Source organism: Notechis scutatus, chromosome 5 (assembly GCF_049901735.1).
Source record: "Notechis scutatus isolate UNSWTSFEM ecotype Mainland chromosome 5, rNotScu1.2, whole genome shotgun sequence".
NCBI lineage: Eukaryota > Metazoa > Chordata > Lepidosauria > Squamata > Elapidae > Notechis > Notechis scutatus.
The window spans coordinates 89,826,711-89,832,710 of NC_142013.1; positions in this window are offsets into that span (position 1 = coordinate 89,826,711).

Genomic DNA, 6,000 nt, shown 5'->3' on the forward strand with positions numbered 1-6,000 from the left:
TTGCTACAACTTTAAAAGCACAACTACAATGACGGAAAATACCAAAAGCTGAATGCCATACATGTAAGTACCCGAAAACTTAAGATATATATATAGCAGGATTTCAACTCTCCTCTGTTTTGTCATACTTTGTCTCAGTTCAACATTTCATAATGTCTTGTTCCTGTCATATGGGCAGTATATCCTTTTTTGGCAGTATTATCGTACACCTGCATTTACGGGTAAGAAGCTAGAAGAATAGGGGCTGGGGAAATATTAATAATCAAATACTCTAATAGTTTGGAAAGGCAGGTGGCATTTTTCCAAAACTTAGAAAATCCATTTACCATTTTTCTCCAAGTGGTAGCAGCAATGGCGTATATATGAGTGGGGTGTTTTTTTTCTTGTTATTTCAATGCCTTGAATTCATTTCCATATTCTATGTGTCTATTTTCGGAGGCTGCAGCTGGGGGAAAAGGCTAAGTCTTTTATCCATTTTAACTGCGGTCACCAGCTTTTAATGGATCGCAACGCCAGGCAAAAAAATATTAATACAATTTGCTCACATTTTATTACAGCTTATATATGTGCATATTTTATCCTGTGTGGAAGAACTGGGCAATGCCAGAGCGACTGGAATGCATAGGATGTGAAATAGCTTTGCTTAAATTGTATTGCAATCTAGAATGATAGGAAACTGCAAAAAGATTCCCCAAAAGTACTTTTAAAAAGGGCATCTGTGGGGAAGAGACATCAAAACGGCCACATGATCATTCCTATTTTAGATGCATCTTTTTTGATGCACACAGACACACAAACCAGTGAGTGGCCCAGTAATGAAATCTGTTTCCTTCTTTGCATCACACCTAAAAGTGCACTTTTGCTGGCATACCTGTTAGAAGGAACCTCTCACAACAATCCAATCCTTCCAAGAAACAATAAAATGCAGTGGGTATACATTCCTTATGAGAAGCTCCTCTTAATTAGCATTTTTGTCTTTCAAAGATGGGGTTTTCCCCCCCTTCTGCTTCAGACTGCATTTGATTTTTAATTTTTAAAGATTTTTGCCCCTCTCTCTGCCCCCACCCCCACCCCCAGGCCACAAGGAGTTTGAGGACAACATCAGAGAGAGCAGACACTTTTTGCTCCTTTAAAAAAAAAAAATTAGGGATGGCAGTTTACACGAATAGATTCCTAGATATATGCCACTAAAGACCATGATGTCCCTAAATTTCAAAGTGAAAATCTTTCTGGACCCTGAAAGCTGCAAAAGGCAGGCTGAGTGCCAGGCAGGTCCCAAGATGCCTTACCTCTAACAGGAATGGGTATCACCAAAAATGAAAGTGTAGTAGTTCAGCAGTTTTCCTTTAAAAAGCAAAGTTTTTCCTGTGCAGACATATTCAAAAAAACAACAACATTCAAATCTCCCACAGAAAATTCAAAATGCAGAAAACATACAGATTATAATTCCAGATATCATCTATATGCAGTTAACATACAGATTATAGTCCCAGGTATCATCTGAATTAAATTTCTGTAAGATTTTCAATCCTCATTAGTAGGTCAGTGATGAGAGATGTTAAGAACAAACATCCTTTGGAAAGATGGATGTCTCTTAGCTTTCTTACACTTATTGTAATATTAGAAAAGCAATATACAATTTTGGACCAATAATGAGTTTACAGTAATATTCTATATGAAATTCCAGTTAGTCAACAGGAATAGAAACCTAAATAGTTCCAATGTTGGATTTAAGTTTAATGGCCTCTGTTTGCTTTGCGAGATCATCAAGTTTACTAAATGTTCTTTATGGTATTGCAGTTTTGAGCATTTCTACAAAAAAAAAAAAGTAATGATACATAGTATTATTTTTCTTCTTCCAGAAGATGCTCTATTCCTAGCATCAGAAACTTGTGCCAGATAACAACTGCAGTGTGCTACGTTTTTCCGCTTTCTCTGCAAGTTATGACTATTAATCTTAACTTTGCTCAGGAAACAAATATTTGGGAATGCTTTCTCCTTGATGCCTAGTAAAGCAACAAAAATGCAAACGTGCTTTTCTCACTTGTTCAAACTATGCAAAATGTTGAGACAATGAATTAATAAATAACTAAATTGCTGGTTTCCTTGGTTACAGTTAACAAGAAAGTAATTATCATTATAATGTGGGATATGCTGAGAAGACATGTTGAAATCTGCATGAGTCTTTGGCTATAGCTGGGCTGTGTCAGCTTCTCAAATGGCAAGAGCTAATCTCTCCAGCCATCCCATTAAAAGAAGTGGGAAATTCCTCAAAACCAACAATACAAGCATTAATGGAAATATAGCCAGAAGGCAATTTTTAATTGACAATCAACAGAAGCAGCTGTGGAACTAGGTAATTTGATTCCATTCTGGGGTGAGTATGCTCCCTCCTGCAGATGAAGTTACAAAATTTAAATAGCTGAGGCGACCCATCAGTTCCTAGATTGTATACTTTGCTCCCCCATCACTGGAGACATCTTCATTGATGTCACTTTGTTTGCCAAACCAATTCATGACATTAATCAGACGTGCTTCTTATCCAAAATATTGAGTTTTCTCAACTATGCTCTTTTTTGGTTGTGACTCCCCCGCTTCACCTCCCAAAAAATTGTGGCATTCTTTTTTGGAACACTTAAACATATGGGAGAATTGTTCACCTTGGATTAATCATCACATTCCAACATAAGGCGGTTTCTTCCTCTTAGATACACAGGGTTGTTAGAATACATTGCATATGTTGTGGAAGGTTGAATGTGGAAATGATTATTTCAAACAATCATAGCTGGATTTACAGCTGAATAATGTTACAGTAGGAAGTATTTACAGCAAGAAAATGAGATGCATATCCTGTGGTGACAACCCAGGCCTTTTTATCTATACTTCAATACAATTGTCCTTGGGTTGAATTGGGTTTGGTCCTTTAAAAAGTGTGCATAAGTGGCAACACATTTCTTCCAAGAAATGGCTGAATCCTGGGGGATCTGTATCAAATATAATAAATGAAGTAAGTACAAAAGTTAGGTGGGTACGAAAGGAAGCATGCAGGGGAAGAGGTGAGAAACCAATTTCTACAGCCCAAAATTAGAACTAACAAAAGGACAAAGAATCCTCTTAGAACAATTTAGATCAGTTCATTCACAGGTAGATAATAGGCAAGTAACAGTGGTGTAAGTCAACCGGTATAACAACCGGTTTGATGAGCATGCACGTTGTGTGCGTGCTCTACATTTTAAAAAGCCCATTTTCAACTCCATTACTTACCTTCTGCTGCATCCCCATGCATAAAACAGCTGATGCACGGTAAACCACTCTGCCGTGCAAATCAGCTGTGCTAAAAAAAGCCAGGAAATAAAGCACAGGAAAGAGCACGGGTGGGTGGGCAGGCCAAATGCTCACCGGAACTACCAGTTTTCCCGAACTGGTAGAATCCCACCCCTGGCAAATAAATATATGGAAGCAGAAGCAGCAGGAACCAAGCAGGATATACATTAAAGACCTTTTCCATCATTGACTTATTATCTCACCTTTTTTTTATTTACAAGGAGTTGTTCTTATGACCACTTTTTGGCATATCACAATGGGCTTTGGGTGGTATCTACAAACATTATGCAAGGGCACTTTCCCAGAAATACTCCCAGAGGCTCAACCTAGAACAACATTTCTTCTTGTCTGCAGCTTTTAGAGCACCTTGAATATTTTTAATTATGACATTAGTAGATTGGACATTTAATCCATACAATCTTAACTCTAGGGATGATTTGGGATAGATAAGATGCCATGGTAAATTTTCTATGAGTTGATTATAATAACAGTTTGCTAACAGAGGGTTTTGAAGCTTTAACCTTGCCTTTATTATTACTGTTCTTCCTGTTAACTATTTTGTCACTAATATAGTGTATAGATGATAGATCAATAATTTGCAATTAGATCTAGTAGTTTAAAAATTGGGGAGGGTGCTGTTTTGCAAGGGGTGGAAATAGTAATAATATATTAATCAGTATCAACTAGGAGGGATAATATGGATAATATGGGGTTTTTTAATGCAGTTTTTTTTCCAAATGTCTTGTTTGCTTTGTTTTCTTTGTTTTTTAAATGTTTTTAGAGTTGTATTTTAACTTTTTTGAATAAAATAAAAATAGAAAACAAAAAAACATATTAACTTTCTTCTCTGTTTCTGCTTCCATGGGACTGTAAAAAATATTAGGGGCCAATGTCTTCAAACTTTGATATGTATTTAAGAAAAAAAAAGAGTAATACATTGTATGCCTGCTTACAAACACACTTTTGTTTATTGCAAAAGCAATTTTCCCAAATATAGTTTGTGTTTTGAGCACTTATCAGTAAATTCCTCATGCAGAATCAGACATGACAGAAATACGTTAAAAATGAGACGTTAAACTCCCATTCCATAAATTCTTCTAGAACATAAATTTGTATCTTGGTTGATACAGGAGTAGATAGTGATTTTCTGATACACACATATATTTAAGAAATTAGGAAAATCTATTCTACACAAGGAAGGTAAGTAATTTTTTACTTTTATGTTCTTGGGGGGTTCTTGGTGCTGTCTGGGCTTGCTTGTTTTCTTGCAGATGTTTCATTATCCTAACTGGGTAACATCATTCATGCTAGCATAGTGCCAGGGCTTGTGACTAGCACTGAAAGAAGACACTGCAAGAAAACAAGAGAGCACCAAAGACCTCTCATTTCAACATTGAGCTACAAATATTCTCCTTTTACGTTCTTCCAATGTTTATATTTAACATGGATCTTTATTGGGAGTTAATAGTCTCTCTTGCTCTTCCCCCACCCCCTAAAAAAAAAAAGCCAGCATAAAGATTGTCTCTCTTAAGCCGTGTTACAAAGAGTAGCTGAAGCTCCACAGCTATGCTTGACATCACTAGTCTTCTTACTCTCCATTTCTTTTAAGCAGAACAATGGACCAAATGTTTTGAAGCCAACATTAAGTAGACAATCCTTCTCCATCTATTCCTGCAGAATAATTTTCTGTCTTGTGACTTAAAGCATAGAGTATACCAATACAATTATGTTTGGAGCATTTATTTAACAGGATCCTAAAACAGTGACACTAATTATGTTGAAATAAATGGTTCACCAAGACCTGTAACCAAAATTCTGAAATCGCTCTCACGTGAGTTCCAGCAAGTGCCAGCACCTGGCAAAGTTTGTCACCACAGATTTTCCAATACGGGACAAAAATCATCAGGATTGTGTAATGCAACTTTAAGGATGTTTAGCACTATCTGCTTAAGTCACTGATTTTGGCTTAACTAAATTGTTTCCAAGGTAAAATATGCTACATTCCAAAGGACTCTAGATTATGCTAGCCACAGGCAACAGAGTCATAATTAGATAAGCCTAAATCATTTTTCCCATTTTATCTTTAAGGTCTATGTTTTATTATTATTCTGTAGGATGTGAGTGGCAATGAATCTACAGAATTTGAAACATAGATACCTAGACATCTGCCAGAACTTATTGATAGGAGCTTCTCCCATATTTCTTTCCAGTCGCAAGTTGCAATTGTGAATTGTGCTGTTCTAGTTACTCACAGACAAAAATAGGGTGTGTGTATGCACATGTTTATCTAACATGTATTAAGTTTAGTGAGATTCTCATGTATGTCTGTGGAAATAAATAATAATCCCAATCCTGTAAAGACTTAGTTTCTTATCCTCTATTTGCACACAGGTGCCCTCTACTTACCACCATAATAGAGACCAAAATTTCTGTTGTTAAGTGAAACATTTGTTAAGTGAATTTTGTCCCATTTTACAATCTTTCTTGCCACAATTGTTAAGTGAATGACTGCAGTTGTTAATTTAGTGACACGGTTGTTAAATGAATCTGACTTTGCTTGTCAGAAGGTCACAATAGGTGACCATATGACCACAGGACACTGCAACTATTGTAAACATGAGTCGGTTGCCAAGCATTTGAATTTTGATCAAGTATCTACAGGAATGCTGCAATGTT